The sequence below is a fragment of the Halichoeres trimaculatus genome, unplaced genomic scaffold, assembly GCF_033239565.1.
Source record: "Halichoeres trimaculatus isolate MK-OKI-2021-1 unplaced genomic scaffold, fHalTri1.1 fHalTri1_scaffold_4, whole genome shotgun sequence".
NCBI lineage: Eukaryota > Metazoa > Chordata > Actinopteri > Labriformes > Labridae > Halichoeres > Halichoeres trimaculatus.
This window is the reverse complement of record NW_027437182.1, coordinates 109894-122272: the sequence shown is the minus strand read 5'-3', so window position 1 is coordinate 122272 and position 12379 is coordinate 109894.

Genomic DNA, 12379 nt, shown 5'->3' with positions numbered 1-12379 from the left:
CCTCTCCTGACCCTCTCCTCTCAGCACCACGGGGAGGATGCGTCTCTGATCCCTTTGTTGTCGTCCTCGCTCAACAAAGGGAAATAAAACGCGAGCGGATAAATCACCGCGCTCGTCCAATAACCCTCTGTCCACACAATAACAATGGCTGACGCTCTTTATGAAGTGCCTAATTATTTCCACCTGGTGGACGATACTGAGAGGCTAAATGAGAGTCCCAACGAGCGATGCAGTCACTCTATTATTGCTCATAATCCATTACGTCCACGTTACAAATTGATCATTTCAGTCAGGGACCAAACCTGGAGCCGAGCGGCCGATTTAAACACCAACGCTCCTGAAAGTGGTGCCTCAGTGACCTCTATTGTGTCTCTGCTCTTTCATTCATCACACACACACACACACACACACACACATATATATATATATATATAAGCATTGCATATTAATTCACAGCAATCCATTAGGCCCAGGAGGTCTGCGGTCTATAAATCAAAACTAAAGGGCTGGCTAATTGACTCACTCACAAAGGAGCGGGCCGGCCTGAGGAAGATGGTGAGAGATATCAGGGGGGGGGGGTGAGGAGAAGGAGGTGAGGAGGAAAGGGTTAATGGAAAATGAAGTGAAGGACAGGAAAAAGAGGAGGAAGAGGAGTGAGCAGCCGTGTAGCGCTGCCTCTGACCCGTGCGCCTCCTTTGTTCTATGACTGATGGGATTCGCTGATGACACACATCGCTATGAGCCCCTGTGACCACGGACTCCATCCCTCCACCTATAGGGCCTCAGCAGCAGCAGCAGCAGCAGCAGCAGCAGCAGCAGCAGCAGCAGCAGCAGCAGGAGCAGCAGCAGCAGCAGCAGCAGCAGCAGCAGCTGCAGCAGCAGCAGCAGCAGCAGCAGCAGGAGCAGCAGCAGCAGCAGCAGCAGCAGCAGCAGCAGCAGCAGCAGCTGCAGCAGCAGCAGCAGCTGCAGCAGCAGCAGCAGCGCTTATTCTCTCAGGGCTCTTAGCCATGCTGCTAATTAGCTAAGAGGGTCATTTATATGCAGATTCTTTGTCTGTAACTCAGGCTCTTTCCCTCTCTCCGTTATTAATACATCCCCCCCCCATCCTTATCTATATTTGTCTCTGTGCCTGTAACTCTGTGCCTGTAACTCTGTCACCTGTAACTCTGTCACCTGTAACTCTGTGCCTGCTCTGTCACCTGTAACTCTCTCACCTGTAACTCTGTGCCTGTAACTCTGTCACCTGTAACTCTGTCACCTGTAACTCTGTCACCTGTAACTCTGTCACCTGTAACTCTATGCCTGTAACTCTGTGCCTGTAACTCTGTGCCTGTAACTCTGTCACCTGTAACTCTGTCACCTGTAACTCTGTCACCTGTAACTCTGTCACCTGTAACTCTGTCACCTGTAACTCTGTGCCTGTAACTCTGTGCCTGTAACTCTGTCACCTGTAACTCTGTCACCTGTAACTCTGTGCCTGCTCTGTCACCTGTAACTCTGTGCCTGTAACTCTGTGCCTGTAACTCTGTCACCTGTAACTCTGTCACCTGTAACTCTGTGCCTGCTCTGTCACCTGTAACTCTCTCACCTGTAACTCTGTCACCTGTAACTCTGTCACCTGTAACTCTGTGCCTGCTCTGTCACCTGTAACTCTCTCACCTGTAACTCTGTGCCTGTAACTCTGTCACCTGTAACTCTGTCACCTGTAACTCTGTCACCTGTAACTCTGTCACCTGTAACTCTATGCCTGTAACTCTGTGCCTGTAACTCTGTGCCTGTAACTCTGTCACCTGTAACTCTGTCACCTGTAACTCTGTCACCTGTAACTCTGTCACCTGTAACTCTGTGCCTGCTCTGTCACCTGTAACTCTGTGCCTGTAACTCTGTGCCTGTAACTCTGTCACCTGTAACTCTGTCACCTGTAACTCTGTCACCTGTAACTCTGTCACCTGCAACTCTGTGCCTGTAACTCTGTGCCTGTAACTCTGTCACCTGTAACTCTGTCACCTGTAACTCTGTCACCTGTAACTCTGTGTCTGTAACTCTGTCACCTGTAACTCTGTCACCTGTAACTCTGTCACCTGTAACTCTGTCACCTGTCACTCTGTCACCTGTAACTCTGTCACCTGTAACTCTGTGCCTGTAACTCTGTGCCTGTAACTCTGTCACCTGTAACTCTGTCACCTGTAACTCTGTCACCTGTAACTCTGTCACCTGTAACTCTGTGCCTGTAACTCTGTGCCTGTAACTCTGTGCCTGCTCTGTCACCTGTAACTCTGTCACCTGTAACTCTGTGCCTGTAACTCTGTGCCTGTAACTCTGTGCCTGTAACTCTGTGCCTGTAACTCTGTCACCTGTAACTCTGTCACCTGTAACTCTGTGCCTGTAACTCTGTCACCTGTAACTCTGTCACCTGTAACTCTGTGCCTGTAACTCTGTGCCTGTATCTCTGTCACCTGTAACTCTGTCACCTGTAACTCTGTGCCTGTAACTCTGTCACCTGTAACTCTGTGCCTGTAACTCTGTCACCTGTAACTCTGTGCCTGCTCTGTCACCTGTAACTCTGTCACCTGTAACTCTGTCACCTGTAACTCTGTGCCTGCTCTGTCACCTGTAACTCTGTCACCTGTAACTCTGTCACCTGTAACTCTCTCACCTGTAACTCTGTCACCTGTAACTCTGTCACCTGTAACTCTGTCACCTGTAACTCTGTCACCTGTAACTCTCTCACCTGTAACTCTGTCACCTGTAACTCTGTCACCTGTAACTCTGTCACCTGTAACTCTGTCACCTGTTACTCTGTCACCTGTAACTCTGTGCCTGTAACACTGTCACCTGTAACTCTGTCACCTGTAACTCTATGCCTGTAACTCTGTGCCTGTAACTCTGTGCCTGTAACTCTGTGCCTGTAACTCTGTGCCTGTAACTCTGTGCCTGTAACTCTGTCACCTGTAACTCTGTCACCTGTAACTGTGTGCCTGTAACTCTGTGCCTGTAACTCTGTCACCTGTTACTCTGTGCCTGTAACTCTGTGCCTGCTCTGTCACCTGTAACTCTGTCACCTGTAACTCTGTGCCTGCTCTGTCACCTGTAACTCTGTGCCTGTAACTATGTGCCTGTAACTCTGTGCCTGTAACTCTGTCACCTGTAACTCTGTCACCTGTAACTCTGTGCCTGCTCTGTCACCTGTAACTCTGTCACCTGTAACTCTGTCACCTGTAACTCTGTCACCTGTAACTCTGTGCCTGTAACTCTGTCACCTGTAACTCTGTCACCTGTAACTCTGTCACCTGTAACTCTGTCACCTGTAACTCTGTCACCTGTAACTCTGTGCCTGTAACTCTGTGCCTGTAACTCTGTGCCTGTAACTCTGTCACCTGTAACTCTGTCACCTGTAACTCTGTGCCTGTAACTGTCACTTGTAACTCTGTCACCTGTAACTCTGTGCCTGTAACTCTGTGCCTGTAACTCTGTGCCTGTAACTCTGTCACCTGTAACTCTGTGCCTGTAACTCTGTCACCTGTAACTCTGTGCCTGTAACTCTGTGCCTGTAACTCTGTGCCTGTAACTCTGTGCCTGTAACTCTGTGCCTGTAACTCTGTCACCTGTAACTCTGTGCCTGTAACTCTGTGCCTGTAACTCTGTGCCTGTAACTCTGTCACCTGTAACTCTGTGCCTGTAACTCTGTCACCTGTAACTCTGTCACCTGTAACTCTGTGCCTGTAACTCTGTCACCTGTAACTCTGTCACCTGTAACTCTGTGCCTGTAACTCTGTCACCTGTAACTCTGTGCCTGTAACTCTGTCACCTGTAACTCTGTGCCTGTAACTCTGTCACCTGTTACTCTGTGCCTGTAACTCTGTCACCTGTAACTCTGTCACCTGTAACTCTGTCACCTGTAACTCTGTCACCTGTAACTCTGTCACCTGTAACTCTGTGCCTGTAACTCTGTGCCTGTAACTCTGTGCCTGTAACTCTGTGCCTGTAACTCTGTGCCTGTAACTCTGTCACCTGTAACTCTGTCACCTGTAACTCTGTGCCTGTAACTCTGTCACCTGTAACTCTGTCACCTGTAACTCTGTGCCTGTAACTCTGTGCCTGTAACTCTGTGCCTGTAACTCTGTCACCTGTAACTCTGTGCCTGTGACTCTGTCACCTGTAACTCTGTCACCTGTAACTCTGCGCCTGTAACTCTGTGACTGTAACTCTGTCACCTGTTACTCTGTGCCTGTAACTCTGTCACCTGTAACTCTGTCACCTGTAACTCTGTGCCTGTAACTCTGTCACCTGTAACTCTGTGCCTGTAACTCTGTGCCTGTAACTCTGTCACCTGTAACTCTGTGCCTGTAACTCTGTGCCTGTAACTCTTTCACCTGTAACTCTGTCACCTGTTACTCTGTGCCTGTAACTCTGTGCCTGTAACTCTGTCACCTGTAACTCTGTCACCTGTAACTCTGTGCCTGTAACTCTGTCACCTGTAACTCTGTCACCTGTAACTCTGTCACCTGTAACTCTCTCACCTGTAACTCTGTGCCTGTAACTCTGTCACCTGTAACTCTCTCACCTGTAACTCTCTCACCTGTAACTCTGTCACCTGTAACTCTGTGCCTGTAACTCTGTGCCTGTAACTCTGTCACCTGTAACTCTGTCACCTGTAACTCTGTGCCTATAACTCTGTGCCTGTAACTCTGTGCCTGTAACTCTGTGACTCCTGAGTTCCCTCTGTACGAGTTCCCCTCTAAACGTTCCCTCTAAACGAGTTCCCTCTAAACGAGTTCCCTCTAAACGAGTTCCCTCTAAACGTTCCCTCTGTACGAGTTCCCTCTAAACGTTCCCTCTAAACGTTCCCTCTAAACGAGTTCCCTCTAAACGAGTTCCCTCTAAACGTTCCCTCTAAACGAGTTCCCTCTAAACGTTCCCTCTAAACGAGTTCCCTCTAAACGTTCCCTCTAAACGTGTTCCCTCTCTTTGTTTCCTCAGGAACCCTTGTCGAGGTTTCAGTCTTCCTCTCAGCATCTACAGCTGTAGTGAACCCTCTGCTTTCTGTCTCTGCTCCTGGCTCCTGATTGGATGATAATCCCACCGTTGCTGTAATGACAAATGTCCACTTCAAGAAACTCACAGACGGCTCAGTTACAAAAGATTTCACAGAAATAATCCTAACCTGAGATTATCATTGAAGTACTTTAGTTTAAATCTGAGAGACTCGTGTTTTCTCTCCTGGTCTCTCTCCTGGTCTCTCTCCTGGTCTCTCTCCTGGTCTCTCTCCTGGTCTCTCTCCTGGTCTCGGTTCAGTGGTTCAGTGGTTCAGCTTCGTTCTGGGTCGATCTGACTGGATTTTCACAGGTTTTTGGTCGAATTAAAAAATTGTGAATTTCTTGAGAACCTCCTATTCCTTTCTTTTATCCTCCCCCCATCCCTGTTTCTTTGTTTACTGAGGATCACTGTCCCTCCTTTCCTTCCTCCCTTCCCTCCTCACTTGTTTCCTTGCTGTACCCTCAGTCCCTCTGGCCTTTCCTTCCTCCCTTCCCTCCTCACTTGTTTCCTTGTTGTACCCTCAGTCCCTCTGGCCTTTCCTTCCTCCCTTCCCTCCTCACTTGTTTCCTTGTTGTACCCTCAGTCCCTCTGGCCTTTCCTTCCTCCCTTCCCTCCTCACTTGTTTCCTTGTTGTACCCTCAGTCCCTCTGGCCTTTCCTTCCTCCCTTCCCTCCTCACTTGTTTCCTTGTTGTACCCTCAGTCCCTCTGGCCTTTCCTTCCTCCCTTCCCTCCTCACTTGTTTCCTTGATGTACCCTCAGTCCCTCTGGCCTTTCCTTCCTCCCTTCCCTCCTCCTGGATGGATTGATGGAGATACGGGAGGCTGTCATGCAGTAAATAGCGTGGACATTGGCTCCCTGAGATGGGAATCTCGCTGCTCCCCTCATCTCCTCTTTCCCTGTGACTCTCCACCTCCGCCCTCCTCCTCCTCCTCCTCCTCCTCCTCCTCCTCCTCCTCCTCCTCCTGTGCCCCAGAGAAAGCTGCAGTATGGAGCTAAGAGGAGACAATCTGCCTCCTGGAACAAAGGAGTCTCTGAAACGTCGCTCCCTCTCCTTTCCTTCTTCCAGCTCCTCCTCCTCCCCGCTCCTCTTCCCGCTGAATGAGGTGCTGGATTCATCAGGCATGCAAAGCATCATGGGCACTGAGTCCCTCTGGCTCGTGAAAGGTTAATGCTTTGGATGATTGTAAATTGTTTGGCTATTTCAAGGGGCTGTGAAAGGGACAAGTCAACCATAAAATTTGATCGTCTGCCTCCCTCTCCTCCTCCTCCTCCTCCTCCTCCTCCTCCTCCTCCTCCTCCTCCTCCTCCTCTGCAGCATCCCTCTGTCACTTCCCTCAATCACTCTAATTCCCTCCTTTCCTCTTCACCTGTACACTTCACTTTGTCTTCATTTTCACCTTTTCCTCTCTGGATCACAAACACCAGTTCAAAGGTCAGACACACTCCCGTGGCGTCCTCCGTGGCGTCCTCCGTAGCGTCCTCCGTGGCGTCCTCCGTGGCGTCCTCCGTGGCATCTTCTGTGGAGCAGTCTCACATTAAGGAGCGTGAGGTGACAAAAACCACGGCTCTGTCTTTGTCCTGAGGAGCACAGTTCACAGCGCGAGCCGGCAGAGAGGACAATGGTGTCTGGTCAGAGAGCAGCGAAGCAGCTTTCACGCTTTCAGAGTCTCAGTGTCTCAGTGTCTCAGTGTCTCAGGGTCCCAGGGTCTCAGTGTCTCAGAGTCTCAGTGTCTCAGTGTCTCAGGGTCTCAGTGTCTCAGTGTCTCAGTGTCTCAGTGTCTCAGTGTCTCAGTGTCTCAGTGTCTCAGGGTCTCAGGGTCTCAGGGTCTCAGTGTCCCACTCTCACCCTCTGGCTGCGACAGGACAAAAAGGTCTTAATCCTCATGCAGGTGTGTGGAAAGCCAATGTCCCCCAGTGAGTCCACCAGTCTGTGAGGAAGGATGGTATAAATGCAGAGCTAAAGGCCACAAAGAGCATCCTCACATAACTCCCCGCTCCTCAAGGTGGGACAGAGCTGCTCGGAGAGTGTGGCTACGGCGCCCTCTGTGGATCTGTTTGTCCTGTAAGCTGGTGGGGGTCAAAGCCACGGGGCAGGAGTGATGTAATATGACCCCGGACCAGCTTTTCAAAACACTTCATCACCACGGGGCGAGGGCGACTGGCCGGAAATCATTTAGAGGGGAGATGTGGCGTTTTTTGGGCAGAGGGACCATGATGGAGGGTTTTAGACAGAGTGGGACAGTGGACTGGATGAGGGACTGGTTAAAGATCCTGGTAAAGACCCCAGCCAGCTGGTCTGCGCAGTCCTTCGGTACACGTCCTGTGACGCCGTCAGGGCCCGCAGCCTTCCTCGGGTTGATGGCCCGCAGCGTGCGCCTCACCTCGTGCTCCAAGACTGTGAAGTTGCTGTGGACCGCAGGGTGTGGCATGGCTGCCTCGGGTGGCTCCGCCTCGAAAGAAGATGAGAAGATGTTTAGCTCCTCTGCCAATGAGGGGCCACCCTCAGCAGCTCCGATGGTAGACCTGTCGTTGGTGAGATGCTGGACTCCCTGCCACAGGCGCACACAGTTTCTGTGGCTCAGTCCTCTCCTGTTCGGTGCTGTGTGTGTCAAGGGCCGTCGAGTACCTGCTGCGACCTGCTGGAGCAGGGACGCAGCCGGACCCCGACAGACCCCAACAGACCCCGACAGACCCCGACAGACCCCGACAGACCCCAACAGACCCCTACAGACCCCAACAGACCCCGACAGACCCCAACAGACCCCGACAGACCCCAACAGACCCCGACAGACCCCATTGGAGCGGATCCAGTGAGACTGACACGGTTTGCTTTTTTCTGAGTTAGCTGCTTGTCGAGCTTCTGTCATGTAATAATGTTTTCAGCCAGCAGGTGGCAGACCTGAGCTGTACTGCTCACAGATATTAATATTTAACAGCCAGTTTTAAACATGTTGGTATGAATGCTGCTACACGACGTCTCACTGTAAATACTCTGCTCCTGGTCTGAGCCCGTACGGCGCCCCGGGTCCAGAGTCAGGTTTCAGTTTGGGTTTGTGTCGACATCATTCAGTCTGGAGAAAACAGCCGCAGTAATCACATGAAATTGCCCCTTTATTACCTCCACTTCATTTCCCAACCCTACGGGCAAGTGGAAAATAATCCTGCCAACATGTGGAGCGCCGTACAGCTGAGGATGCTGGGAAAAAAACAGATTGTTGTAAGTGTTGGGCCTGCAGAGCTGATCCTTAATATCAATCCTCCACTCTCAGATTTAATTTAAGCCCATAAAAAAACAAATAACGCTGTTTAATGTGCACATAAAGTCTGCGAGCAGCTCCTGAGGAGCGACTGTGGAGGAACCTCCTGGATCATTATTGGACTCTCAGGAGGACGTTTACTGACCGGCCATTAGCTCCTCAGCGCCCCCCTGTGGGGCTCCATTTATTCAATTCATGGAGCCAAATATGACGCTGGAGCCAAACGTGGTCCAAGACAGTTACACATACACAGCAGGAAACGTCAAACCACTAACAGCTCAGATATTTATCCTCTCCACTTTCTCCCCGACGACGAAGACAAGGACGAGGATGAGGACGAGGACGAGGATGAAGTCAGGGACAAGGACGAGGATGAAGATGAGGATGAGGCTGAGGACGAGGATGAGGACGAGGACGAGGATGAAGACGAGGACGAGGATGAAGACGAGGACAAGGACGAGGACGAGGATGAAGACGAGGACAAGGACGAGGCTGAAGACGAGGACAAGGACGAGGATGAAGATGAGGATGAGGCTGAGGACGAGGATGAGGACAAGGACGAGGATGAGGACGAAGAAGAGGACGAGGAGGAGGCTGAATCCTGGGCTGCGGGAGACGGACCGCTCAGACCACGAGTTGACACGGTCCTCTGATTTTGGATGATTTGATAAAGAAGACGAGCTAACAGGAAGCTGGACGATCAGTGTGACCAACACACACACCCACACACACACACACACCCACACACACACACACACACACACACACACACACACACACACACACACACACACAGTTTGAGTCTGTGAAGCCACAACAAAGGGAGTGACGAGGAGCCGCCACCGGAGCCTGCGAGGGCCAATGAAACGCCAGTGGCGGGCAGCAGAACGGATACCTGAGATGAACATTTCATCTGCGGCTGTGAGGAGAAAACACGTGTGTAAAAATGTGTTTGTGATTTAGTGGACACACAGAGTGGGCTGAGGGCCGTTAATCACAGGCCGTATATACACCCGCCACATCCAGAGCCGTAGGGTTGAAATATGAGACGATAAAGAGGATGCAGGACGTATGGGAGAGTGGAAAAACACGGAGTGATGTGAGGGCTTTGATGGCAGGGAGCAAGGAAAGGAGAGAGGAAAGGAAGAAAGGAAGAAAGGAAAGTCTTTGTCTCTCCCCCTCTCAGCTCTGCCCTCGCAGCTTTTCTGGTTGTACGTCTTCCACCGGGGTCGCCGGCGCCCGTCCCTCTGCTCAACAGCTGGCCGGCCGGCTCATTAACTTGAATAAATCTAACATCAATTAGAGCTGAGCTAATTGGGACGCGGCCGAGGTGACTGCAAGGTAGAGGAGCTGCATACCAAAGCCCTGGGCACCAAACGAATGACTGTCATCACACGTGTGTGTGTGTGTGTGTGTGTGTGTGTGTGTGTGTGTGTGTGTGTGTGTGTGTGTGTGTGTGTGTGTGTGTGTGTGTGTGTGTGTGTGTGTGTGTGTGTGTGTGTGTGTGTGAGTGCCAAAGCATGGCCTCAGAGCGTGGCTCAGCCCGCGCAGACTGAGGGATGGACGGTGGTTGAAGACGATTTCTTTCAGACACGATGCTTCACATCAGCTCCATCTGTCCTCCTCTTTGTGCTCCTCTTTGTGCTCCTCTTTGTGCTCCTCTTTGTCCTCCTCTTTGTGCTCCTCTTTGTGCTCCTCTTTGTGCTCCTCTTTGTGCTCCTCTTTGTGCTCCTCTTTGTCCTCCTCTTTGTGCTCCTCTTTGTCCTCCTCTTTGACCTCCTATTGTCCTCCTCTTTGTCCTCCTCTTTGTGCTCCTCTTTGTCCTCCTCTTTGTCCTCCTCTTTGTGCTCCTTTTGTCCTCCTCTTGTCCTCCTGTTTGTGTTCCTCTTGTCCTCCTTTTTTTGCTCCTCTTGTCCTCCTCTTTGTGCTCCTCTTTGTGCTCCTCTTTGACCTCCTATTGTCCTCCTCTTTGTGCTCCTCTTTGTCCTCCTCTTTGTCCTCCTCTTTGTGCTCCTTTTTGCTCCTGTTGTCCTCCTCTTTGTGCTCCTCTTGTCCTCCTCTTTTTGCTCCTCTTGTCCTCCTCTTGTCCTCCTCTTTGTTCTCCTCTTTGTGCTCCTTTTGTCCTCCTCTTGTCCTCCTGTTTGTGCTCCTCTTGTCCTCCTCTTTTTGCTCCTCTTGTCCCCCTTTTTGTCCTCCTCTTGTCCTCCTCTTTGTGCTCCTCTTTGTGCTCCTTTTTGCTCCTCTTGTCCGTCTCTTGTCCTCCTCTTTTTGCTCCTCTTTGTGCTCCTTTTGTCCTCCTCTTGTCCTCCTGTTTGTGTTCCTCTTTGTGCTCCCCTTTGTCCTCCTCTTTGACCTCCTATTGTCCTCCTCTTTTTGCTCCTCTTGTCCTCCTCTTGTCCTCCTCTTTGTCCTCCTCTTTGTGCTCCTTTTGTCCTCCTCTTGTCCTCCTCTTTGTGCTCCTCTTGTCCTCCTCTTTGTGCTCCTCTTGTCCTCCTCTTTGACCTCCTCTTTGTTCTCCTCTTTGTGCTCCTTTTGTCCTCCTCTTTGTCCTCCTGTTTGTGCTCCTCTTGTCCTCCTCTTTTTGCTCCTCTTGTCCTCCTCTTTTTGCTCCTCTTGTCCTCCTCTTGTCCTCCTCTTTGTCCTCCTCTTTGTGCTCCTTTTGTCCTCCTCTTGTCCTCCTCTTTGTGCTCCTCTTGTCCTCCTCTTTGTCCTCCTCTTTGTCCTCCTCTTGTCCTCCTCTTGTTCGCCTCTTGTCCTCCTCTTTGTCCTCCTCTTTGTCCTCCCCTTTGTCCTCCTCTTTGTCCTCCTCTTTGTGCTCCTCTTGTCCTCCTCTTTTTGCTCCTCTTGTCCTCCTCTTTGTCCTCCTCTTTGTCCTCCTCTTTGTCCTCCTCTTGTCCTCCTCTTGTCCTCCTCTTTGTCCTCCTCTTTGTCCTCCCCTTTGTCCTCCTCTTTGTCCTCCTCTTTTTGCTCCTCTTGTCCTCCTCTTTGTCGTCCTCTTTGTCCTCCTCTTTGTCCTCCTCTTGTCCTCCTCTTGTCCGCCTCTTGTCCTCCTCTTTGTCCTCCTCTTTGTCCTCCCCTTTGTCCTCCTCTTTGTCCTCCTCTTTGTGCTCCTCTTGTCCTCCTCTTTGACCTCCTCTTGTCCTCCTCTTGTCCTCCTCTTGTCCTCCTCTTGTCCTCCTCTTTGTGCTCCTCTTGTCCTCCTCTTTTTGCTCCTCTTGTCCTCCTCTTTGTCCTCCTCTTTGTCCTCCTCTTTGACCTCCTCTTGTCCGCCTCTTGTCCTCCTCTTTGTCCTCCTCTTTGTCCTCCTCTTTGTCCTCCTCTTGTCCTCCTGTTTGTGCTCCTCTTGTCCTCCTCTTTTTGCTCCTCTTGTCCCCCTTTTTGTCCTCCTCTTTGTGCTCCTTTTGTCCTCCTCTTGTCCTCCTCTTTGTGCTCCTCTTGTCCTCCTCTTGTCCTCCTCTTTGTGCTCCTTTTGTCCTCCTCTTGTCCTCCTTTTTTTGCTCCTCTTGTCCTCCTCTTTGTGCTCCTCTTTGTGCTCCTCTTTGTCCTCCTCTTTGACCTCCTATTGTCCTCCTCTTTGTGCTCCTCTTTGTCCTCCTCTTTGTCCTCCTCTTTGTGCTCCTTTTTGCTCCTCTTGTCCGTCTCTTGTCCTCCTCTTTGTCCTCCTCTTTGTGCTCCTTTTGTCCTCCTCTTGTCCTCCTGTTTGTGTTCCTCTTGTCCTCCTCTTAGTGCTCCTCTTTGTGCTCCCCTTTGTCCTCCTCTTTGACCTCCTATTGTCCTCCTCTTTGTGCTCCTCTTTGTGCTCCTCTTGTCCTCCTCTTTGTCCTCCTCTTTGTGCTCCTTTTTGCTCCTCTTGTCCTCCTCTTTGTGCTCCTCTTGTCCTCCTCTTTTTGCTCCTCTTGTCCTCCTCTTGTCCCCCTCTTTGTTCTCCTCTTTGTGCTCCTTTTGTCCTCCTCTTGTCCTCCTGTTTGTGCTCCTCTTGTCCTCCTCTTTTTGCTCCTCTTGTCCCCCTTTTTGTCCTCCTCTTGTCCTCCTTTTTGCTCCTCTTGTCCTCCTCTTGTCCTCCTCTTTGTCCTCCTCTTTGTGC